At 47.7% G+C, this 27512-nt stretch overlaps 1 protein-coding gene across 2 annotated transcripts in view; it reads right to left on the minus strand.

Moving 5' to 3' along the window:
- Positions 1–27512, minus strand: part of rdgC (retinal degeneration C) — a 276602-nt gene that overhangs the window by 32091 nt on the left and 216999 nt on the right. The window lies entirely within an intron of this gene.

The raw sequence follows: 27512 nt of genomic DNA on the forward strand, positions 1-27512 counted from the left end.
GTTACGTCCCAAAACTACGATATAGTTATGAGAGCGCTAAAGAAATTCCGGCATCGGCATCGTTGGTTGTGTGCGAAAAAATCATCATATAATGCGTGACCAAAAAATTGAGAACGATGCAAATTAAATAAATACTTGATTGTACAAACATCCCAGTGAGGGGTGGGAAAGCGAAATGTTGGTGAGCAGTAGTGGTGTGATGGTCGAGAGAAAAAGGAGGATTGGAAAGGGTGAAGTATAGCATACTCTTGTGTAGTATGTTACAGCAAATTAAGGGTGAAAAATGGAAGCAAGGGTCACTTGCATTCCCGCAATAAAGAAACCCACACGTTCCTCACTGATAGTGGTTTCCTATCGTTCTTTTTATTCCTTTTAATCCCCTTCTCACAATATAGAGTAGAAAACAGGGTGCGCGTCTGGTTGACCTCCTTATTCTTCTTCAGAGGAATGAACGCTGGCTGAGTTAGTATCTAACTCACCCAGCTTGTGCGTGTGCCTTCTGTGTTGTCTTTTTTGCGCAGTTTTTGTAGTTTTTTTTCTCTTCCTTCCGGCTACTCAATTTGGGACAATGACAGTCAGGAGCCGGTGATTATGAATGAAGTGCTCGGGACCTTCAATACACTTTCTCATACAGATTCCTTCGCAGTTACTGTTGCGCACTCCAACCTGGGCTATATGGCCGGGACGTGATGAGTTATTCGTTGAGCGGGTAATTTCTTTGCACAGCTGTACGGTCTCACCCCTGAACTGGGAGGGAATTAATACAACGCTATGTCGCGGAACGCTCCGACGTGCGTCTGGTGCATCGAATGCGATTGTTCTGAATGCGTAATCATTTATATCCGCCAAACAGGCAGACAGAAGGTGTTCCACACTCGCCGCCATGGCTACTGGCGGTGCTGACTAACGCTTCCACGCTTAATGAACATATATATCCCATAAAGTAGACGAAGGAGGCGGGATAGCCGCCGTTGTAGCTCGGTTGGTAGATCATCGAACGCAATATTCGGAGGTCGCAGGTTCGGTTCCTCCCCACGGCAAGTTACCTTTTCGTTCAATTTATTTCCATTTACACTGTAATTAAATCTGAAAATATCCCACGCACACTTTCCTTGGCCTGATTGTATGTTAGATCTCAGTAATATATAGTGTGTCTGACAAAGAAAAAAGCAGTCCTTAAATGTACACTTATTTCTTAAATACCATATAAGCTTGCTTACAAATCGCCTGTGGCGTATCATACGCATTTAACAGTGGCCTGGTTTAGTAAAGGAGCCGTGGTTACTTTCCACAGAAATCGAGATTAATTACAGATTGCATTATAATGACGCTAAAAAAGATTCTCAAAGAAATGCTTTACGGTGTACGAATTGCAATTTACTCATTCTGGCCCGAGAGTGCACCCGGCGCATTCCCTAAGTATGTGACAGCACTACGAAAAAAAAAATGTTGTTCAAGGTTTGCTTCCGAAGAATCGTATGAAGCTCTTATTATATTTAGGCATATTTACCATTTTTAAACGAAAGTACATAGAACAACCATGTGTTCTTATCAAGGTTTGACAAAAATTGCAACTTGTTTTGTGCTCAAAATTAGTTCTAAATGAATCTGCTTCTTGAATTCACCGGATGAAGTTAGAAATATATCACATTATTCATTTTAAAAAGAAATGTCACAGTCTTCTTAGCCAATGAATCAAAGCCACTATCTGGAAGAAGAAAACCAGTACGTTTAAATTTTTTATCTTTGGTTTATTTTGGTAAGCTCGAAAGAAAATCTCACTATTACTTTCAGAAACTTATCAGACAAGCTTAACATCACAAACACAGCCATCGTATCACACCTGTATTCGCAAGAACTAATTTATATAAACATTCATTCTTCCCGCCAACAATAAGAAAGTGGAATTAATTACCATCTTCTTCACCCTTGCTGCGAAAAGAGCGTAGATATTCTCGTTTCTTTGTGTTTGTTTATGTACATCCTCTCCTGCTTGGTCTAATGTCTGCAGTAGTGTACAAAACAAATAGAAAAAAGTAAAAATAATTATCTACGCATTTGAAATCCTAGATAAATAATGTACATTTCTTAGCGAAAAGTCCAGCTTAGCTTGAAAGCTTTAGTTGTACTAGCTGGCACATACGATCTGTTATAGAATTATACATTATCTTTAAAAACAGAATAAGAAGTAGATACATTATTCTAATGCACGTGTTAAAATTGTGATTTGGTTTTGTTTATTAGCAATTCTGCGATAAGCGTTGGTCAAAAGACATGCTATTTAGGAGAATGTCAACAAAATAATTAACAGAATAAGCTGGTTTTGTACGAAATTCTGAGCCAGAACTCGCTATCCTATTGCTTGGTAACAGCTTCCTCGTGGTCAGTCGATATTGTTTCCTAATAATATTGTTACACAAGGCAAGGTAACTTAATGGGGTTTTTTTAATGGACCCTGAGTCCACGATCACAGTCTAATGATGATGATCTACACCGCCATGGCTCGTACCCACTCAGAGGGATTGCAGTGAAGGCAACGTCGTCTTCGTTCTCTACCTGCGCTTCCCTTGTTTTTCCTGGTAGTGATACTTCTTATCATTCCTCCGGTCTCAGACGAAGCCCTCTGGGCGAGTCATTCTTGCATCCTTCGTGTAAACGGCTTCTGGCGGGCAACATGCGTCACCCCTGTCTTGCATGAACGTCGGCCACTAGTGGTGACACGTGCAATTTCATAGTTGACCTCGCTGAGACGATGGAGTATCACGAAAGGACCGGCGTAGTGTGCCAGTAGCTTTTGGCTCACGCCGCGTCTGCGTATTGGGGTCCACACCTACACTAGATCACCGGGGGAATAGGTTACATGCCTGTGTTGACTGTCGTAGCGAGTTTTGGAGGACTCTTGCGCTGCCAGTGTACGTAGGCAGGCAAGTCGACGTGTCTCTTCCGGCACGACACAAAGTTTCCGCAATTGTTAAATCGTCATGAACGACAAAAGGAAAGATAGTGTCCGGCGTATGTCGAGGTGAGCGAGCGTAGAGCAGATAGAAAGGGCTGTAGCCTGTCGTTTCGTGTTTCGACGTGTTGAAGGCGTACGTGACGAATGGTGAAACGTCATCCCAGTTTTTGTGGTCGGAGGCGACGTACATTGACATGTTGATCAGCGTTCGGTTTGTGCGCTTGGTGAGGCCGTTAGTTTGTGGATGATACGCAGTTGAGTGTTGGAACTTGGAGGCACACAAACTAAGCAATGATTCGACAATATCAGCGGTAAATTGTCGTCCACGGTCACTTATTATTACGCGAGGAGGTCCGTGTCGGAGGATGACTGAATGCAACAGAAACTCCGAAACCTTGACTGCCGTGGCGGAGCATAAGGCTGCTGTTTCGCAGTACCGCGTCAGGTAGTCGGCGCATACAATTATCCACCGGTTACCTTTTGAGGAGCGTGGAAATGGTCCCATCAGATCAATGCCGACCTTTTCAAAAGGGGAACCGGGAAGCTTTATAGTTTGCAGGTGACCAACTAGACCCGAGGAGGGCCGCTTGTGGCTCTGGCACTGCGTACAGCTGGCCAGGTAGTTCTAAATTGTCTTGCTCATTTTCGGCCAATAGAACCGCTATTTTGTGCGACTAAGTGTTCGTGCGGTGCCTAGATGGCCAGAGGTGGGGTCATCATGCGTGAGACGCAGAACAGGCGTTTGGAGGGACGCAGGAACAACTAGCAGAAAGCGGGCGCCCGTCGTGGACAAGTTTCTCTGGTAAAGAAGACCATTTCGGACGCAGAATCGGCCTTCGCTTAATGAATTTCTCGCTCCAGGGAAGAGAGCTTTCAAGCTTGGGTCATTACGCTGCTCAGCGGCGAAAGTCACGGCAGTAGGAAAGCCAGACGACAGAGAAGCAATAAGGTGGTCAAAGTTATCGCCTTCACAATCTGTCGATGGTAGCGGCATTCTGGAGAGGCAATCCGCATCAGCGTGTAGACGGCCAGTCTTGTATGAAATGGTGAAGACATGTTCTTGCAAACGAATGACCCATCGTGCGAGGTGGCCGGATGGGTCACGAAGGTTGACCAGCCAACACAGGGAATGGTGATCTGTAACGATAGTGAACGGGCGACCATAAATGTACGAGCGAAACCGTTGCACGGCAAAGACTACCGCTAGGCATTCCTGTTCGGTCACTGTGTAGTTGCGTTCAGGCTTGCTTAAAGAACGACTTGCGTACGCCACAATGTGTTCCTTCTTGCCAGAACGCTGAACGAGAACGGCACCGATACCGATGCCACCTGCGTCTGTGTGAATTTCCGTGGGCGACGAAGGATTGAAGTGCCGAAGTATTGGCTGCGAAGGTAACAAACACTTCAGCTTGTAAAAAGCGGCATCACACTCGGAGGTCCACTGAAACGGGCTGTTCTTGCGTGGAAGGCTCGTCAGGGGGTGAACGACATCCGCAAACTTGGGTACGAACCGGCGGAAATACGAGCAGAGCCTGATGAAGCTACGCAGTTGTTTCACAGATTTAGGACGATCGAACGATTAAACGGCCGCTGTCTTTTGTGGGTCAGGTCTAATGCCATCTTTGTCGACGAGATGTCTTAACACCAATGTCTGTCGCTCGCCAACGTGGCACTTTTTCGAATTCAATACAAGGCCAGCTTTTTCAATGCAGCTGAGCACGAGGTCTAGGCGAGTGTTGTGCTCCTCAAACGTACGTCCAAAAATTACGACATCATCAAGGTAACACATGCATATATGCCACTTTAAACCACGCAATATAGAGTCCATAAATCTTTTGAATGTCGCAGGAGCATTACATAATCCGAATGGCATAACGTTTAACTCATAAAGTTCGTCGGTCGTAACGAATGCCGTCTTTTCTTTGTCAGCTGCGTGCATCGGAGTTTGCCAGTAACCTGATCTTAGGTCGACAGATGAAAAGTAGGACGCGGAATGCAGGCCGCCTAGAGCGTCATCGATGCGCGGCAGTGGATAGACGTCTTTCTTGGTAACAGAATTCAGTCAGTGGTAGTCAACGCAAAATATCCACGTACCATCATTCTTCCTAAATAAAATAACGGGAGCAGCCCACGGACTTGCCGATTCCTGTATTATTCCTTTTTCCAGCATTTCTTGGACTTGCTCGTTGATGATATTCCGCTCCGATGGTGCCACTCGGTAAGGTTTCTGCCTAATGGGATGCGCCGACTCGGTGTGGATCTGATGACGTATCCGGGACGCTGGGATTAAGGGCCTTTGGCTGTATTTAGAAAAATCGAACACTTTCGAGTGCTTAGATAGAACGTCGAGCAGTGTATGACGTTCGCTTTGGTCAAGTGACTTGCTGACCATTTGTAGCAATCGGGCATCTTCTGAACCTTCTAAGCCTAGATGTTCATTTTGGTTGGTAGCATCAACAAGCGCAACCAGCGTCGTACATGATTCGGGTCTAAATACTGCAAGTTTTATGCCGCCTGGCAGAATTGCAGGCTCCATGAAACTGTTCATTGTCCACACACCTGCCCACCCATCAACGACTGACGCTTTACAATGGGGAATGAGAATGTTCTTTTTCAGGCATGCCAAGGAAATTGGTTCGAGTGTGGCGTCAAATGTGCCACAGTTGTTACCGGAGCATGTCACGGGAATACACACAGCAGAAAATGCAGGAACGACTGTATCCACGGAGACAAAAAAGATGCATTCCTCCGGACAGGAATTTTCCAAGAGCGCCGTTGGGAAAAAACCGTGTATAGAAAGATGCCCACTTCTGCAGTCTACAGTTGCCCTACACTCACACAAGAAGTCAATACCCAAGATAACGTCATGTGTAGACCACGGAATAACCGCAAACTCTGTGCAAAACACCTTGCCACACAGCGAGACGTCCACAGTACAATATCCCACCAGACACAACACGTCACTACTTACACCACGAAATGTCACCCCACGGTACAGGCAAAACATCTATTTTGGTGCAAGCAGGTTCTTAAAATTTACACTCATCACCAAGACTGTCGCGCCTGTATCCACAAGTACCATAGTAGCCACTCCATCGACAACTACATGAACTTTGTTCTTCAATATAAACGCTGACGGGGGTATATATGTAGGTAGCACCTGTGATCTCGCGGCCTCACCCCCACTGGCCGCACCGACTAGTTTTCTGGCGGCCGTGTACGTGCACGTCGCCATGGCGACGGCGATCGTGGAGCACGAGGAGCTGGTGGTGGCGTCAAACTTCGATCAGAGGCAGGCGAGGGGTAGCGTGACCCGGTAGGTGCGCGTGGTTTCCGCGACGTGGAGAGCGGATGGTCGAAAGGTGGGTGAGACATGTGCCAAGACTGTCTCTGATACGGGCGGTTGTCACAAAAACGTGCAATATGACCCGGAACGTCACAGTTGTAGCATACCGGAATCGGCCGATGGGCACGTGGCTGTTCAGAGTAACGACTCCTCTCGGAAGGCATGGGATAGTGGTGCCGCCCTCCAGGGGCACTGTAGGCAGGAGATGTTGGGTAAACAGGCGGGCGAATACTTCGTTCGTAGTTGGGAGTTGGTTGACGGGGAAATCCAGCCTGCCGTGTGCCTTCATATACATAAGCGTCTGTGCATTGATCGATGGTTGCCATGGTGGAATAGAAACAGGAGTCCGTACACGTTCTGGTTCGTTTACGTACACATCCTGAAAATTGCTGGGGCGATGATAGGTCTGCTGACATCGAAGCAGCTCTTTTCTGACAATCTGCCGTATGGTCAAAGCAAGGTCGTTAGGCGGCACTGTTTCAACACTAGCCACAGTGGGGACGTTGGACAGGCGGCCAAATTTCGGAGAAATTCGTCGCATCTTCAGGAATTCAAAGGTACGACAGTGCTTCATCACGTCGGACACGGAGTTCAAGCAGTCTTTCCCAATTAAGAAATTGTACACGTCTTCGGCTATACCCTTGAGAACGTGTCCAACCTTGTCTTCTTCAGACATCCTCCCATTCACGATCTTGCACAGCTTCAATATTTCTTCAATGTATGTCGTACATGTTTCTCCCGGAAGCTGTGCCCTCTGAGACAATGTCTGCTCCGCGCGTTTCTTCTTTGCGTCCGAATCACCGAAGCACTTCTGCACTTCTTACACAAAACGTTCCCAAGTCGTGAACATGTCCTCGTGGTTCTCGTACCACATGAGGGCGGTGTCAGTTAACGAGAATACAACATGATTGAGCTGTTCGTTTGAGTCCCAGCCATTGCTTCTGCTCACCCGCTTGTAGTTCTTGAGCCACACGTTGACGTCCTCTCCTGATGTCCCGCCGAAGTTTGGTGGCACTCTGTAGTACGGCACGGAACCCATCGGAGTTGGCCTCGAAGCGTTGGATGGCTGCTCTTGGGCCATTACGATCGGCGAAGGTGGAAGTTCGGCGAGGCGGCGGCTGCGACGAAGTCCTGGTAGTGAAGCTCCCGTCTTTGGGTTCGTCCTATCCAGCACCTTCCACCAAATTGTTACACAAGGCAAGGTACCTTAATGGGGGTTTTTAATGGGCCCTGAGTCCGCGATCACAGTCTAATGATGATGATGTCCACCGTCACGGCTCGTACCCACTCAGAAGGATCGCAGTGAAGGCAACGTCGTCTTCATTCTCTACCCGCGCTTCCCTTGTTTTTCCTGGTAGTGACACTTCTTATCAATATGCTTGTTGCAATGAGTGGTCGACGCTAGGTCCTTTATGTACAAATGGCTTCATCATAAAGCAGGAGCTTTTGCAAATATGAGCACGGTGCCGAGTGCAGTTTATGAGCAAGTCCTCAAGTCCTCGAGCCCGGCGGGCTGTCCAAGCCAGAGGGTTCCTGGAATAAGGGACCCTCTCACCTTCACTCACAAGCTTCATTCAATCAATGTTTTTTCTCTCTCTCTTCAAGGGGAAAACAATGATAGGTTGCAATAGCTATATATTCTGTCACAATAACTACATGGTAGTGCAGCTGAGGCCCCGCACAGCCATAAATTATACTAGCGATAGTCGCTAATTGAGTGCTTACTGTGAGTGTTCTGTGCCCACACAACGACCAAGCATTCGCGCAAGCATTCACTGACACTAATCGTTATCGCAATCGTCGTTATCTCGGTATGTTACGATCAGTTCTGGAATCTGTATTCCCAAGAAAAACAAAAGGCTTTTGTTTCAGATGATGATGATGATATGTGGGGTTTAACGTCCAAAACCACCATATGATTATGAGAGACGCCGTAGTGGAGGACTCCAGAAACTTTGACCACCTGGGGTTCTTTAACGTGCGCCCAAATCTGAGCACACGGGCCTACATCATTTCCGCCTCTATCAGGAATGCAGCCGCCGCAGCGGGGATTCGAACACGCGACTGGCCACTAGACCATCACGGCGGGGCATGCTTTTGCTTCAGAGTTTTTTGTTGCAAGAAATTGCAAAGGCAAAGTGCCAATGACGCTGAACAAAAAAAAAACTTTTCTCGTATTAGAAGTTTTTTTTTTAGAATTTTCGACAATACCAAAATTACCACCCTTGACATGAAAAGGGGCAATTGGTAAGCAAGAAAACGAGCATGACAAAAATGGGGCTATAGCGACGCCACATTGAAATACCCACACTAATCGTCGTGACGTCATAGACATTGACGACGTCTCAACCACGCAAAGGTCAGTGTCGGATGCACCGCGGTATCGCTATATAGAACACCGCCCGTTCGTGGGAAGAGCAGGGGAAGATGTGGACGCGTGGCTGACACATTACAAAAGGGTCAGCCGGTACAACGCCTGGGATCCCACCAACCAACTGGGAAATGTCGCGCTGTTTCTCACGGAAACCGCTTTGATGTGGTACGGAAACCACGAAGATTCCTTAACAACGTGGGATCGTTTCGCCGAAGAACTCAAGAAATGCTTCGGTGACTCTGATTCGAAAAAGGAAAGCGCGGAGCACACGTTGGCTCAAAGAGCTCAGACTCCTGGAGAAACGTGTACCACCTACATAGAGGAGGTTCTGATGCTCTGCAAGGTCATAGAGCCGTATATGTGGGAAGAGGACATGGTTGGACACCTTCTGAAGGGTATAGCAGAGGGCGTCTACAATTTTTTGATAGGCGGGGAAGACCTCACTCCCGTCTCCGCCGTCCAACGTCACTGCCGTACCTTCGAGAAGCTGAAGACCCGTCGTATTGCCCCGAAATTTGGTAGGCTGGCAAATGTCACAACGGTCGCCAGCGTCGACGTAAGCCCGCCTGCCGACCTTGCCGCTATTATCCGGCCAATAGTGCACGAAGAGCTATAGTGACAAGACGCACTGGTCGATGACACCGTCCATCATCCGCCTACCTGTTCATCCTACCACCAGGCGCCGATCGCTCCTCTGCCACCATCGGTATGTGCGATGGACTTTAGCGAAGCTGGAACTTCTTGGACACGCCGAGACTCATTCGCGCCCGACCAGCGGTATGACCGACGCCTTCGTACCGGCCCCGCTCCACAGAGGCGGGCAGTTCCCGTTCAGCAAGCTGCTACACTTCATTCGGGTAGGCGACCTCACACAGCGGAGCGCTCTCAGCAGTGGTTTGGCGAACGACCCCTACCCGTCTGCTACAATTGTGGCGTCGAAGGCCACATTGCCAGGTATACTGCAACTACCGGCAGCCGCCAAGGTACGACCCTTCACCGAGATCCCACCTGTCTGGCTTTGCACGAGCACCAACGTTCTCTGGAAGCGCATCCCACGAGATATAAAGGTCGCTGCGACACCGTTCTCCGGCCTCTGACCGCAGTCTGACACCCCCGCCAGCCCCTCGCTCCGATCGGTCGCCGTATCCTAGGCGCCGCTACCCTTCGCCGCCGCCGGAAAACTAGTCGGTGCGACCGTTGGAGGTGAGGTCTCTAGACAGTCTTCGATTTCCACAGAAATGCCTCCTTTAATTTGCATGTTTCGAAATAAGGTTCGTGTGATAAGCGACGGTGTCTCAACAATGGCCTTAGTGGACACAGGTGCAACCCTATCAGTAATGAGTCTAGCATTCAAACTCTTTCTTGGACGAAAGGTTATGTTCCGTTTGGACCGTGCCGATACATTTCGTGGAGTGAGCGGAGATGTTTTACAACCTATTGGTGTTTGCACAGTGACTGTTAGTTTGGGTGGCCAGAATTTTATCGCTGATTTTGCTGTTCTCTTTCATTCAACGCATGATGTAATTCTAGGACTCGATTTCCTGAATCTTTGTGGTGCCACTGTCTATTGCCGCACAGGAGAGATTACAGTAGATTCAAATGTTCCTGTAGCGTTTATGAAAAGCCCGCCCTGTATGGAAAGCACCCTTTGCGTTTCCATGGACACAACTGTAGCACCCTTGTCTACCAAGTGTGTTCCTTTCGTCAGTTCCCCTGCAACCGAGATGACATTTGATGCCAACGTAGAGCCCATTCACCTCAGCGGCATAAAGAAAAATGTTCTAATACCTATTGTACGTTGTCGGTTGTGCAAGGGCATACTGGTTTGTGGGTGATCAACGGCTCCAATGAACCTTCGGTACTACCAGTGGGTCTACAACTTGCTAAGATCCGTCAACATCAGGTGTTCTCCCTTGCCATCCTTGCAGAGAGCAGTGATTCTCCGGATAAGTCCAATTCCAATCATTTGCACACCAGGGACACCTCCAAAATGGCAATGATTTACAAGTCTCTTAGCACCAACGAGCGTAATGACCTGGCGAGTATACTACGCAAACATGCTGGTCTTTTCGATTTCGCGCAGCTACAGGCGCCACTGTCATTCCCTGCTTCTCGTGTAAAGCACCGCATAGATACGGCATACCATAGACCTCTTCGACAAAAGCCATACCGGGTATCGCCTTCGAAACGCGCAGTGATAAATAAACGGGTTGGTGAGATGCTAAAGAAGAATGTGATTAAGGAATCATGCAGTCCGTGGGCCGCTGCCGTAATATTGGTCAAAAAGAAAGATGAAACATGGCGATTTTGCGTTGACTACCGCCGTCTCAACGCCACCACAAAGAAGGACGTGTACCCACTACCACGTATTGATGATGCAATAGACTGTCTTTCATCAGCCTCCTACTTTTCGTCTGTTGATTTGAGGTCAGGGTATTGACAGATTCCAATACACGAGGAAAATAAAGAGAAAACGGCATTTGTTATACAAGATGGACTTTTTGAATTCAATGTGAAGCCATTCGGACTATGCAATGCGCCTGAAACTTTCGAGCGCTTCATGGACAACATTCTGCGTAGTTTGAAGTGGGAAGTATGCATTTGTTATCTGGACAATGTTGTGGTGTTTGGGCGCACATTCTGAGAGCACAACACACGCCTTGACCTCGCGCTGAACTGCCTAAGCAAAGCACGCTTGGTGCTCAACTCAAAGAAATGTCGTTTCGGAGAGCGCCAAACTCTCGTCCTTGGACACTTGGTGAACAAAGAAGGCATACGGCCGGATCCCGCGAAAACGGCTGCAGTGGAGGCGTTCAAGCAACCTCACTCAGCGAAAGAACTGCGCAGCTTTTTGGGCCTCTGCTCGTACTTCCGTTAATTCATCCCTGGATTTGCCAATATCGCACACCCACTCACGTGCCTGCTCCAGAAAGGCGTGCCATTTGACTGGACTTCGGTGTGTACGTCCGCTTTTTCTGAGTTGAAGTTCCTTTTAATATCCCATCAGATTCTTCGACACTTCGATCCCCTGGCTCCCACAGAACTTCACACAGACGCTAGCGGTGTCGGTGTAGGAGCCGTGTTGGTTCAACGCTTGGATACCAAAGAACATGTCTTTGCGTATGCGAGTCGCTCGCTAAGCATGTCCGAGCGTAACTATACCGTCACAGAGCAAGAATGCCTCGCCGTAGTCTTCGCAGTGCAGCGCTTCCGGTCCTACCTGTACGGACACCCCTTTACCATCATGACAGATCATCATTCGCTGTGCTAGTTGGTCAATGTGCGTGACCCATCTGGTCGACTGGCGCGCTGGGCACTCCGTCTGCAGGAATACGACTTTGCAGTTTCCTATAAAAGCGGTCGTCATCACGCTGATGCAGATTGTCTTTCGCGACTACCGCTTCCATCGACGGACAGCGACGCCGGCAACTTCGACACTTACATCGTGCCATTGGACCTGTCATTTCCTGATACCAACGCCTTTAAGATTGAGCAGCAAAGGGACCACACCATACAGCTCCTTCCTAACGAGTCAAGACCATCAGCGACTCGCTTCTGCATGCGCGACGGGCTTGTGTACAAAAAGAACTGTGCTACGACCGGCTTACGATATCTTCTGGCGGTGGTTCCGAAGAGCCGTCGCGTTTCCGTCTTGCAGGCTATGCATGATGACCCAACGTCCGGCCATCTAGGCACAGCGAAAACTCTTTGCCGGCTTCAAGAACGATTTTACTGGCCGAAAATGCGTCAGTCGACGAAACAGTACGTCTCTAGTTGCAATGAGTGCCAACGCCGCAAGCGCCCTACCAGTGCTCCTCCTGGGCGACTACATCCTATTCCACCCCCTATAACTCCATTCTAGCAAGTTGGGATTGACCTTCTAGGTCCCTTTCCGAGGTCTTCTAATGGCATTCGCTGGATAGTCGTATGTACCGATCACTTAACACGGTACTGCGAGACAGCTGCTATACCATCGGCAACTGCAGCTGACGTGTGTTTATTCATGCTGCGTTTTGTGGCTTTACGACATGGACCTTTTAAGATTGTTATCAGTGATCGTGGGCGACAATTCACTGCAGACGTGGTGGAAGAGATGCTTCGTCTGTGCGCTTCAAGCTTTCGGCACTCTACGCCATATCATCCCCAAACAAATGGCCTGACGGAACGAACTAACAGGACTCTCACGAACATGCTTTCTATGTATGTCGCAGCAGATCACAATAACTGGGATGGCGTGCTACCTCTTATCACTTACGCATTTAACACCACACAGCATGAGACTACCAGCTACAGTCCGTTTTTTTCTTCTGTATGCTCGGCCACCTCGTCATACCCTAGATTCCATCTTCCCGTTAATGGACCACCATGATTCCGGTATATCCGAGACCGTCTGCCGTGCAGAAGAAGCCCGACGTCTTGCTTACCTGCGCACCCTCGCTTCGCAAGATCGCTCGAAGGCACGTTTTGACCGTCAACGTCGACACGTGACGTATAATCGCAGATACCACGTGTTGCTGTGGACGCCAAATAGGAAACGTGGGTTGTGTGAAAAATTACTGGCACACTATGCGGGACCTTATGTTGTTCTAGACCGCATAAGCGATGTGACTTACTGCGTAGAACGTCTTCATTCAAATGGCCGACGATCAGCAAAGACTGAACTTGACCATATAGCACGCTTGAAGCGCTATATTCCCAGAGAGACTCTTTAACTCGCCCGGTGGGCTTCGTCTGCGCGGAGGGAAATGTTGTGCATATGTGATTTGGGTATGAGCCTCTGGGTAGCGGGGAACAGGCAGATTAGAGAAGAGGACGTTCGGCTAGAGAGATGGGCCTCCGGTGCACGACCCCTTCAAGTCTACGAGTACGCCACAACGTAATAGACACATTACTAAACGTAACAATATTTATGGGCCCCTTCCCATGACTCCTGCCTGAAACCGGTGGATAACAGTGGCAGTCGACCACTTAACTCGCTATGCCGAGATTGCTGCTCTCCAGACTGCTACAGCACGAGAGGTCACCTCTTTCATACCGCACCGGTTTGTGCTGCGTCACGGAGGTCCTCAAGAATTGCTCAGCGACCGAGGCCGCGCCTTCCTATCCGAGGTCACCGAAAAATTGCTTGCTGACTGCGCTATTGTTCATAGCACATGCACTGCTTACCATCCGCAGACCAATGGCACTACGAAGCGCTTTAATTGAACTCTTGGTGACATGCTTGCTATGTATGTCACACCTGATCACTCTAATAGGGACCTGGTTCTGCCGTTCATAACTTACGCCTATAATACCACGACGCAAGCCACAACAGAGTTTTCCCTCTTTTACCTCCTTTACGGCCGTCACTCTGTGCACACGATTGACACTATTTCGCCCTATCGGCCAGACGCCTCCGAATGTCCGCCTATATTGGACGCCAGCAGACACGCTGAAGAATGTCGCCAGCTGGCCCACCGCTTTACTCCAGATGACCAGAACCGCCAGAAAGCCATTCACGATGTCCACGACTCGACTCCCGTTTTTCTGCCCGGTGACCTCGTGTGGCTGTCAGTGCCGCATCGCACACTGGAACTTTCTTCCGAACTTCTTCCAAAGTACGATGGACCTTACCGCGTCATCGAAAAGACTTCCCTGGTCCACTACCTGATTGAGCCTCTCACACCACCTTATGATATGCGACGCCATAACCGTGAGGTCCTGCACGTTCAAAGACTCAAGCCGTATTACGGTTCCACAATCCCTGAAGAATACTAAGTCGCCAGAATGGCTCTTTTTTCTATGGGGGGCCAATTGTAATGAAGATGAAGTAGATAGGCGCAAGGATAGCAGCATCGTGTGTGCAGCAGAGGCAAGAGCATCGGACTGGGCTTGTAACTGTGCGCAATCAGCCAACAGTTCGAGTTCTTTTGCTTGCCGCATGTGTGGATGTATTGCTGTTTGGTTTTTGCATTTCCTGTCAAGTTGCACTTTACATATATATATATATATATATATATATATATATATATATATATATATATATATATATATATATATATATATATATATATATATATATATATATATATATATATATATATATATCAGCTTTTCTTTCCTAAATAAATGTTAGTTGCGTGTCAGCGCCTGTCTGTGTTCTTTTACTTCATCGTTGTCTCGTGTGCGCCGTTCAACCAGGATGAATGCATGCCAACTCGCTCAAGCTTCCATTCTTATGCCTTTGCTTTACCTTCCCGTATATCACGCTGTATTCTTTGTACCGAGCCTAAAGCTTCGTCGGGAGTGGTAATGTCTGCTCTCGTCTAAGGCGTAATGTATGAGCGAACAGGTAGACATGAAACTCGCATTAATGCGGTGGGCGTCAATTTATCGATTCAACCAAGAGAATACACTTCGTACTTTGTTTTACTTTTTTTTATCTGTTTTTCAAGAAAGCGTATCACACCGCACCATTGTCTTGTGACGTTGAAAGGCTTGATTCCGCAATGCGGCGTGACGAGAGTACCACATCGTGCCAGTATATCAGATATAGTGGATTAATTCTTGTCCTTGTTAAAAAAAAGTACTCGAACTTATTTTCTTTTTTCTGTTCTTGTCACAGTGCTCTTGTCATACATTGTGTGCAGACTATAGCAGCGTTCTCAGCGGTGGCACTGTTAGATTTCTTAGCACTTATGTGAAGCCTTTGGTCCTTTCTTTTTCATTCTATTTTCACCACAGACGATTTATAACTGATGAAGTTAGGGCGTAGCCGGCGTTTCAATGGTCAGTGTTTTCACGACTTCGTTACTCAATGAACTCCTAGAACCACGTGAGACAATGAGATTGAAACGTATGAGTGGTTACCCCACATTTTGAATAAAATACAAAGAAAAAAAAGCCTTCCCGTTAGTTAGAACGGGAACGTGTCTTATCGTCTCTTCCTTCTCTCGCACTCTTCGTCACAGTAGCAGTTCGTCCAAGCTAATTAATCGCAGAGAATTTTTGAGTGCAGACGATGGTAATATCTTACGACCTATTTCTCGGCAGTGCGGTCACTTGAGGCCACGGCTGATCATCCACTAAGGGGGCGCTGACGGCGAGTCTTTTGTTGGCTGCGTTCGACGCTGTCGAGAGAACAATGAACTCGGCGACTGAGGAACAGAACGACGCACTCCCGGAAATCAGTACTTGACAGGCAAGTCACTCAGATGTTGCCTGCGGTGCCGTTCAAGTGCATGACTGCGTCGGCATCACTGAACTGTCGAATCGGTCGTCATAGATTGGGTTATCTTCTGTCAAGCCTTCGAGGGTGCGTTCAGTCGAGACCGATAAACATGCAAAAGTTACGTTTGAGAGAATACGCCCTGGAAAGAGCAACGAATCAGCGCGCGGTCTTAAAGGGCCCCTAGACGTCCTCCCAAAATACAAAGAGTGAGCGCGCTATTTTATCAAGGTACTTTTCCGTCTTTTCGGCGCATTTCGTGACGCCATCAGCAGTCTCTTCACGTGACGTCATGAGGAAATAAGCCCTCGGTTTCTCCACGCACGAAGGAATGTCGTTGTGAATTGTCTCCTACCCTGCACTTCCTGTACAGTCGCACTCCAGTTCTGCCTTGTCTCCCGTGCCTATTGTGCACGATCAACTGATTTCACTTCGTTTTTTGCATCGTAGACTGCGCAAGCAGAGACCTCAGAGTGCAGCCAAAAATCCTGATAAGCTCAACGATTCGCACTGACTTGTCCACGTGTTTTTCGAAGAAATTAGTAGCGAAAAGAAGATAGCGTCCGTATGGACGAAGAGAAGAAAACTACTGTTTCGCCATTTAGCTCGGGTTTGAGCTCTTTTCAAGTGGGTGTCACTAGCACGCACGCTGTAGTAGCTAATGTATAAACCTGACCAGGGCTCGCGCTCTTTCTAACATCGCCCAGTCCGTCAAAGTTATTTACTGATTACAAACCCATTACCAGTAGCAATAAACATAAAAGAATCGATTCACAGGAGAAAACAGCGCGATACAGGAAAGACTAAAAAAGACCGAACAGAACCTACGTCTTTATTGTATCGCGCTGTTTTCAAGTACGGATGTGTACCAACAAGCTGAAGTTCGCACGCGTCTCATAAAAAGGCTCCACATCGTGTTGATCTAGGGGAGTTGAGAACTAAGAAGCTCGCATTCCGGTCGCGGTCGCAAATTTGCTACATCGATCCCTTCGTCACGTGGTAACAAAATCGTTATTTTTGTCCTCTGCATTCTGGCTACTTTACATCTGTACTGTTACGCTACCTACGCGATTAGCTCCGGCAGCGTGCCGTTGCTACGCTACTGCGGTTCATTACGTAGGCCACGGTTGATAATGAATGGATGTAGGTGTACTCATGTAGCCAACACCTCCTCCTTTATTTCTTCCAATAACAGTGCAAATGCGTGCTCCTCAACGGGAGCCGTCGGTCCGCCTTAGTTCAGTGAATAATCGGGATGCGACGCCACATGTAAAGGGTAGGGCGGCTTACGTCCCACATGCATCCGAGACTCTTTCCCACGGAGATGCGATAGACGTGTTCCCTAGCTCTCCAATATGATTCATCTGTCACATTGGTTCCTTCGTGCTCCTTGTTTGTGGCTCGAAGCAATACATGGCACCGCTGCCTCGCAACGCTCTTAAAGTGAGCGCATGCTGCATCGTCGCAGTGACGCTTCCCCATTGGTTGCCCGCATAGCGCCACGAACGGTGACACGCTATCTCTAAACACCGTACCTCTTGCAGAGCCATAGTGACCGCCAACATTGTCAACACGGGGAATGCAATACGCCGCCCCACGGATCTGTACACAATTGAACGAAAAATCACTTTATATGATTTCCGTCGTGAGGCGCCACATGATGTGTTCTCTACACTAGGACCGCAAAGCACAAGCGAAGGCTAGGCGATGGGCGAGATCAGGAAAAAGCTGGAGTTGAGGGTGGTGAACGGCTGGATCGGGTGCATCTGGCTGGCATTGAAAAAAAAATACAAGAGCCACTTATGTAGCAATTGACTAGAATCAGGGGACCCGGCCGTCACTTTAATACCTGCACTATTGTTACGGGCGAAACAGTTGTCATATCGGTGCAGCGGCTGCTCCGCGTGTTGCGTGCCCCCAAGTGACACGGGAAGCTCACTAAAGCCTTAAAAAATGCTGCAACACCTAAAGATTCGGTCACCGCACGTGTATGACAGCTGTTGCCCCGTTACTGTAGTGCAGTTGTTTAGGAGACGGATCCCCCTCACTTGTAGCGAGTCCCGTGCGTGGAGATGTCAGAAAAAGAAGTCTGAACTAACATTTTGTTTCGTAAGCTTCCTTACGTATGCTGTTTAAAAGGAATGTACAAATAAGCACTCTATACTGGCTATACGCAAGGTGAGGTAAACTAAAGAAGCAAGGGAACGCAGCTGAAGACGATTCAAAGACGAAGCACCGTTTTCACCAAAGGAGTACGTCAGATGGCGCCTGCTGCGGTCTCGTCCAGCTTTTCCACAAATATGACAGCGCCAGCGTGCTCCTACCCAGTGCAGTGCTCACGCATTACTCGAGGGTATTCTGTGCCACCCACCGCTTGCTGCCTTAAAAAGAAAAAAAAAATGAAGGACGCTACGCGCGGTTGTGACAGACAGGAATGCTTGGATGAGCATGCCTTTAATGCTCGGAAAATACTGAGATCGCGAATTCCCTAAAACCATGCACGACTAGGTATACGTCAGAACGAACATTCCCACAAAAGCACGGGGTTCAGAACACCGAACGATTAAGTTTCTAATTCTTAATGGAATGTGGCAGCGCGAATTGAACACGAAGACGGATATACGTAAAAAAAAAAATGAACCCAAGGATTCTACGCACATGATTTCAGGAACACCTCCGGTGCTCGTTTGTAAGCGCACTGTTCATGTTTTTCATGTGCGCGGACGTAGTCAATCAGTAGGTTCATGCTTGCGCACCATGTGATCGCGATATAGATTATGGAGAACTCGCCGATGCATTTACCAGTTCCGAATGTTGCGTGCTTCACCGCGCTGTTAGCTATCACAGTTAATCCGATTGGTCAGCGTCAGCTCGATAGCGTTTACCCCACTGCACGCTACTAAATGTTTCGTGCGGCGAAGCACAAAAGGGGGAGAAACTTTAAAAGGGGATCACTTGAAAGGAATGGAAAAGGTCTGCGAAGGGAGACGGTGCGTGATGGCGAAGAATAGAGGAGAACCATTTTCTGTACCGAAAGGCGTAAATAACCGCTCGCTCGCTGCTTTAATTGGCGATAGAGGACGTCGTTCGGCGGGAAAGTGCGCACGCTCGCATTTTTTTTTTTTTTCAGGGTGGAAGTGCGCTTGCAAGTCCACCATGCGGATTGCGTGCGGTGCCAGCGAGAATCGGTCGTGCTAACTCTGCGGGAGAAAAGAACGGGTCCGGAAGGTTTCAGCGCTGCACACAACAAGTATGGAGACGCGAAGTAAAAAGCAAAGCAGCCGCACACGTCGCTCGAGTGGTAGATCTGAACGTAGCGAGAGCACGTTCTGTGGCCACAGTTTGATCGTGAGTCACGGCATGGCAATGCTGTTTCTACTGAACGACAGCGCGTAGCGTTGAAACAGCAAACATAATCGAACGGCGCTCGTAGAAGGAAATGAGCTTTACTTGTCTTAGGCACAAGTTTTGATTGCTTCCCGGAATCCGATCTAACAGACCCAGCTCGCACTCTTAAATGTGCGGAGTTTCGAAACCATTTAGCGGCGCTGTCAATGCTAGAGGCCTGTGAACTGTTCGCATGTCGGTGCACATTAAGTAATCCCAGACGGTCAAACCCCACTAATAATAATAATAATAATAATAATAATAATAATAATAATAATAATAATAATAATAATAATAATAATAATAATAATAATAATAATAATAATAATAATAATAATAATATACCTATTATTATTATTATATTACCATAGCCTCCAAGGGTTGATCCCAATTTCCGCAGCAAGGAAAGTGTCTGAAGTGTAAAACAAGTATGATTTCGTCGCCCCACTTGTCCTGGCAGTAAAGGTTATCGGAAGACGTTGATCAATGCTTACTACTGCAGGAGGCTACCTGCACGTGGGAACGTCCACAAATTTCGACTGCGTTTGCACGTTTTGTAAAGCTGGCTTTTCTGCAACAAGATTCTTTGTGAGGGAAAGCCCGCTTGTTCATGCACTGGCAGCGTGAAATGAAACTCGAACAGCGGCAAGCCTTCGTGATGGTATAGTGCGCGCCCTTCACTTATCACCATGAATACGCACGTATTTATGTGCAGAGATGTCGAACAGGATGCGCGCGCCTGTCAATGGTGATAACTGGACGGCACGCGCTACACTATCGCGAAGGCTTGCCGCTGTTAGGGTTATATTTGACGTTGATAGTACCACACTCTGATAGTACGTACGTTGTAGAGATTGCAGGTACTGCAATGGAATGCCAATATCATGCCTCCTGGTAATTTGAAACCACAATGCATAATCAAGCACCTAGTACCAAAGAATTATCAACCGCAATTAAATGAAGAGATAAGACCCACATCATGAAGTAGAGAAAATGCAGCGACGCTATATGCTGTGACATGAAAACTTGGCAGCATGGTTGCCAAAACTTGATTTCCTGAATTTTTGAAGTACTGATAAAAACACATTTTTAAATTTTTTATGTGAACTTGACTATCGTAAATTGATAAGATGTTGAGGCAAATGTTGACCGCACAGCAGAACTACAGTAGAAGCTCGTAAATTCGGCACCAACTATTCGAAAAATCGGATAGTTAGGACATGTGTTTTTTGGTCATGGGAAGCATATATGCATATTGTTTAATGCCACCAAGTTCTCGTTAATTTGGTCAAATTCGGCCGCAGCCCGGTATATTCGGATCATCTTCGGAAGTTCCAAGCACGAAGCGCCGCAGATGTGCGACGCAACGATAGACGGCGTTCGTGAGCAATCAAAACTGCCACAGGGCTTCAGAAAGGCGTGGTAGCCATAGCAAGTTTTACGACAATTGCGTTGTTGGCGACCAAGACTCCAATGACTGCGGCAAACGTCTTTGGCTTTCAATTTCATTTGGGGTCTTGAACCACGATCACACTGCGAATGAAGTCGCGAATAAAGAAAATTTGGATTTTACCCCGATTTTATGCAAAATAAAATACATATTTAGGTCTTAATCAAGAATTACAATAAGGTGAATTGATGTAACGAACACTTGTTCATTGTTTTCTTGATACCTCCAATAATTCGCCTTTTCGTTGACTTGTAAATTTCTTCCGGTCCTCTGGCATCCGAATTAATGAGCTTTTACCGTATCACTAATATCAGAGAGCTTTTTAGTCTTGTTTTGTATGTTTTGCTTGCAGTTCGGTTAGTCTCGTCACACTGATAATAAGTAAACAAAATTTCAATTACCACTTCAGACATGTAGTTTGGAAGGCCTCACAGGAAAAGAGAGTCGGAGTGTGTGGGTGTTGCACGACAAGCTTACCGCGCTGTCACGGCACCTGCATACATCAAGTGCTTCGCAAAGCTGCAATCAGCAGAAGTGCCGCCAGCACTCATTGCCAGTGTAGCTGAGTGCGACATTCAGGTAGCTTGGACGTCAAGAGGCGTATCGAGGGAATCGCACGTCGGGACGAACTAGCGTAATCAACTATTCGGAGGCGAGCGTGACAGTAGTCTCAAGCACACGATGGAGATGAAAATCTCGTGGTTACCAGAAATATAACCTAAGTTCTGGAACGTGGGCTAAACTAGGAGCAAAATTGCAACGGTGGTGCCGGTACGATCCCGTGTCAGAGCCACGGTGTGAAACACGAAGTTTTCGAAAGGTGACTGACATATCTCCGTTCAGACGCGTACCAGGTGGCTAGTAAAACCGCCCGATCTTTATGTTCAAAATCAGGGTTCAATAAATGAGCACCTACGGTGGCACGCTCACATAACGTTTTTTACGCTTCTTCAAAACGAGATTAGATATTACTTCAATTTAAATTGCGTTCATGAACATTAAGAACCAGAATCAAGGTATGCGTAGACGCTGCACCGCATCAATCGCGCCCACGTGGAATTCTCTAACGAGAAGCTAACCCTGGGTACCCGAGCGTTCATGCATTTCGACCACACCGAAATGCGACCGTCATGGCCGGATATCGAGCCAGCGACCACTCCTTTAGCAGGGCAGTGGCGCAGAGGCACTCAGCGAGCACAACGGATCGATACCGCTTCAAAACTGTGTCTGAACCATATATATACAATGTGACAGTGGTCAACTTTAGGGTAACATAAATTTCTCGCACGTTAAAAGTTGAACGAGCAAGTTCGGAATGTCTTCTACCACAAACATCCTCATTAGACGAAAAGCCCACCCGAGAGCTTGAAAACGTGTTTTGCAGGGCAACCTAGCAAACGTTCTCCCGAAATTTGTTGCGAGAGTTCTTCCCACTTTTGTTTAAACTTATAACAAGATGAGATAGTTTACTGAGTTGCGTGCAAAAAAAAAAAAAAATAGGCAGTTTTTTTTAAGCTGGGGCAAAGGTTTCTTCTACTCGCAATAAGCCTCGCTGGCTAGCACGCTATATGCACACGGTTTTATGGCGACTCCAGGGAGCGGTGGCACAAGTTTTTCACGCATAAGGTTGCGAACGACGCTGCCTCTTAAGCGATTTTCGTGCTAGCTCCCTAGGCGCACATTTGGCGCAGGCGTCGCTCCTTAATTTTTTTTTCTTTTGTTGATGAAGCATCCCGCACACGCGCAGTAAGTCTGGGGTTTCTGCAAGCTTCGAAGCGGCTGCCAGACGAGAGCAGATGCGCGCCTCGCAAAGCCAAGGCGGCACGGCACGCTCTGTTTTACTTCTAGGCACGCCCTATTAAATACCCTGCTTTCATTTCTTGCAACGGCACGTTGTAACGTTTTTTTACGGTTATACGTTTAAAACGTGACCTGCAAATGTGCGATCGCTCTTCTGCCAACAGGAAAAATAAAAGAAGAGACAATGGGAACACGCAGAGCACGAATGCGCGCCAACGGTTGACAAACGTTCGCGGAGACCAGTTGACTTAAGGAAACAGAATAGGCTTGTTATGACTTCTTCCCTTTCTTATGTGTAGGGTAGCTAACCAGGCGCACGCTTGGTTAACGTAGTTCACGCGATGGCCGTAGCGACTAAGTGAACGCGCGGCTCGAGGTATACGCCCGGGAGAAGCGCGGTTGTTCCTAACAGCGAACCTGTTCTATCTCGGCGTCACGTGTCGTATCCCCCAAGCTATAATCATGATGAACTGGTATGTGCCGCAAATATTTGGCAACAGACGGGCGTATAGCAAGGAGGCAGTAGAAACAGTAGAACAAAAAGGAAGATATGGAAAGAAAGAGAAAAGAAAGTCTTGGCGAAAGCGAAAATTCCTCACGATGGGACGAGATTCGAAGCCACGCGTTTATGATTAGAAGGCATGCTTCTTAACCGTTCGGATATCTGCAGGCACGCTGACAGAGCATAGCATAGCTTTGCATAGTATTGCATAGCCTGGAGGTAGGAAAGCATGGTGAGGGTGAGGGGAAGTGATGTGATGGTGAGGGGAAAAGAAAGGAGGCGAGGAGATAGTGAATCACGGTATACGAAGAGTGGAAAAAAAAAGAAATACAGAGAAAGAAATGTGGAAAGATAATGGAAGAGACACCGAAAGGTAATACAAAAAGACACAGGAAAAATACAGAGAAAAAAGAAAAAAGAAAGAGGAAGCCAGCGAGAAATAGAAAGAGAGAGAGAAATAGAAAAGTAGAAAATAACAAGAACGAGAAAATGCGGGAAGCTTGCGCCAAGTCACACAGAGATAGGCACAACGGGGATGGTCTATGCTCACGCAAAATCTATAGTTACAACTGTAGCAGCACCTACTTGAAACACAGCAAAACCTAGGAAGAACCATGTTACAGCACAGCAGCAAGCGGATATAGCGTTATGACTTGAGGAATCAGCCAGTTTCGCTGTGCCAGGCCTTGCGCGACTTTGTGAATGATTACCGCATTGCAAATTCATTAGTTACATAAATGACGCATAGACGGAGCGTATACGCACAGCTCTCGCGCGCTTTGAGCAACGGTGTAGCCAAGGGGGGAGGGGGTCAACACCGTGAAATTTTTCAGGTTTGCTTGCGTATATATATATGAGCGAGCACATGCAAATATATACATGCGCATACTAAATATATAGATATAATTTACCACCCGCCTTGAAAAAAATTTCTAGCTACGCCCCTAACTTTGAGCCATGGTGTCTGTCCCTCGGTTCGTGCTATTGTTTATACCGTTTTGTGGTCACGCCGGATTTTTTTTTCTCGAAGAGGCAAACCCGGTAACAATATTTTACAATTTTCTCGCAGCAGACAACTGTCATGCTCGACTCCGAATACTTCATTACGCGAGTTCGTCCCGACGTGCGATTTCCTCGATACGCCCGATTTGACGTCCAAGCTGCCTGAATGTCGCACTAAGCTACACTGGCAAAGAGTGTCCCAGCTGGCGGCACGTCTGCTGATTGCAGCTTTGCAAAGCACTTGATGTAGACACGGCTCTCGCCAAAAAAAGAAAAAAAAAAAACTTTCATTTCACCTAGGCTGCATCACAGCGAGTGGGAGACGAAAATTAAACGAGGGTGTGCAGGTCTCTTTTTCTACAAGGGATGATTTCGCGGAAGGTATACAGTCTGACGGGCAAATTAATTCCGGCGAGACAGATACATTTTCGGCGAGCTGTCATAAACATGCACCGAGCTTGAGGCTTGTTTAAAGGTGCAGAATGAAAACCTCTGTCGTTTTGTCCGAGTGCTCACCTCGCTTCGTGATTTCTCCGAGTAAGATGAAAAAAAAAAAAAGGTATTTTGCCAGATTACTCGCTGTGCTCCTCAACAGGTAGAGCAACAAGCAAGCTGTCGGGTAAGGGCTTGGATGTATTTATTTATTTATTTATTTATTTGTTTATTTATTTATTTATTTATTCATTTATTTCTTTATTTGAATCCAAGCGCGTGTAAAGGACTGCGAGAGCCACATGTTTTAATCGAAAGATAACTTCGAATATGAGACAAAGGGGGATCGAAAAATCAGTATAGTTTCAACTCATGCAGAGGCACGTGCTAATAGGTGACTGGAATTTATCCCCTCCTCCTTTACTCCTTCGTGTATACCTAAATTTGTGCGGGTATGTTTTTTGTTTTTCTTTTTTTTTTCGCTAGTAAAAAAGTTTGGGGCTCCACTACTTCCATCCCCTTCCTTCGCTTCTAGCGCAGTTTTAAGGATCTGGCGGCGAGCGCAGCGACACACCAGAATGTACATGCTGTTCATAAAGGACCTACGGGCTTTGGGAGGGTCAGCGAAATCACCACAACCGTGTCGCTTCACCGTTGACTCGATTCGGGACGACGGAGTGTTCGCAATTACGGCGGCCAACGCGCCGGCTATAAATAAGCGGCCGGGGGATGAATAAACGGCGCTGAGCGGCCGTAAAACAGCACCGCCGCCGTCTCTCGCAGCGCCATCGTGTATAGGAGGTCACGTTCTTTTTTTTTTTTTTTATCCCGATACACAGCCTCGCAATACGTCTTCGCTCCGCGGTGCGGGCGATTCGAGCACACTACGCGCTAGCTCAGACGTAAAATAGCGCGCGGTGACGTGTAGACGAGTGGCTGTCACGCGGGATTTCGAGGGCCGAGTTAATTAACATTGCCCCCCTCCCTCCTCGCAGCGCAGCAAGGCGCCGAGTTAAATGCGACAAAGCGTAGCTGCCCGTGGGTATACGGATAATTGTTCTGCAAGTGAATTACTGTATGGTGACTGCGCCCGTGTTTGAAAGGGTAGAGAGAATATTCGGAAGATCTAGGCGCTTTGTCTTCGCACAAATAGAATCAACGGGGGGATGTGCAAAGAGATACGGACGCGGGAAATGACGGGGACGGCGCGGTACGTGTGCTAGGGACCACGTGGTAAATTGGGAAGGGAAACAGCGACTGCGGAACACGCTGCGGTCCCCAGTATAGTGAACGGTGGCTAGCGATTTATGTGAGTGCCCCAATTATCCGAGAACGTCTTGCGTTATTGTAGGGGATGACACGACAACCCTGATAATGATGACTGCGCGCACACTTCTATTCATTACGTCGTTCGTTATGGAAACCAATAAATTTCGAGTCTCTTGCACTATTTGTTATAGAACGAAGGCGAAAGCCATAATAACGATAGGCGAGAGGCTGAAACTGCACGTCAGAATGCGACGTTCACCTCGTTCGCCATTAAGTTCTTGTCAAGCCAAATCCAGCTCAAAAAAAAAAAAAAATCACAGCATGTCCACGGCATGTCCACGGCATGAATGATGATAATTTGGGCGAAGCGTTCGTCCGTTCGTCCGCGCTTCTGTCCATACGTCCGTCCATGCGTCCGTCTGTCTGCGCTTTTATCAGTTCGTCCGTGTGTCCACGCCTCTGTCCATGTGTCCATCCGTTCGTGCGTCCGGATAGACAAACGGGCAGACGCACGAACACACGTACGGACTGACCGAATCACGGACGGACGCACAGATGGATGGACGGCTGCAAGAATGAACAGGCGGACGGAAGCATGGACGTACAGACGGATGGACTCACAGACGAACGCATGGACAGATGAACGCATGGATGAACAGAAGTACGGACGGGCAGACAGACACACGGAAGCACGGACGGACGGAAGCATGCATGGACAGACAGACGGACGGGCGCACGGACGAATGGACAGAAGCCCGGAACCACGAACGGACGGATGGATGGACGGGTGAACGCCGGACTCGCCGGTTGAACACATGGACGGATGGATGGACGCTTCGCCCCACTCATCATCACTCACTCCGTGTATATGCTGTGAAAACCACTAACGCCGTTTAGTTATATTATTCCCAAGGAGATATACACAAAACGCCATCAATTGAGCAAGTCATAAACTAGAGTTGGCTACATACTACATACGGAAGAGGGAACGACCCACAGCCTAAGGAGCTTTGCCCCTAAAACTTTGTCGAGCATACTCTGGCGTTATACACGTTTCTTGAGTCTAACCCGCAATCAAGAGCTTCATTTTGCGTGTTGCCTTTGCGCGTCACTCCACAACCACCCCTAGGCCGAGACACGCAAACGCCGCATTTTTTGTTTGTCTATACCTAAGAAGGCGCCGCCTCTCCGCGCAAGCTTTCCATCACGTAAGCTGTGCCAGTTGTTATCGCCCTTTTTTTATTTTCTTTGTCGCCTGACGCTTTCGTAAAGACGAAGTGATCGCGGAGCTAGTGCTGCTCGAGTCACGCTTTAGAGGCCACGTGATGAGTTAGTTTATTAAAGGTCAAACAAGGACGCGAACCATTCGTACACACGGCTAGTACCACGTCGGCACCGGCAGGTCTAGCGCAACGGTCGCGGAACATGCCGAACAGCCAGGACTTGCTCAAGCCGCATCTATGCTCAAGGAACGCGTGACACGCGTGAGACTTTATGTAAGGATACATGTGTTCGGATTATGACCGCATGCATCGCAATCGCTCGGAGCGGCGAGTGCATTTTGTGCAGTTTTTCAAGCCTACCACCTTCGGAAACCATATTCTCGGCATGGCGCAAGGACCACAGAAGAAGAAATTGTCCCAAACAGCATCTTCTCTGAACGACGAGTCCTACATTTCCCAGCTCACTTCCGGTTGCTTTTGAATAAAACAGCATCATTTTCCATTTGCTACATTAGCCGCGCGAGCGGCGCACTTTGAGTAATTGTGTGAGAAGGCTGCGGATCA

Source organism: Rhipicephalus microplus, chromosome 2, assembly GCF_043290135.1.
Source record: "Rhipicephalus microplus isolate Deutch F79 chromosome 2, USDA_Rmic, whole genome shotgun sequence".
In the NCBI taxonomy this organism is placed as follows: domain Eukaryota; kingdom Metazoa; phylum Arthropoda; class Arachnida; order Ixodida; family Ixodidae; genus Rhipicephalus; species Rhipicephalus microplus.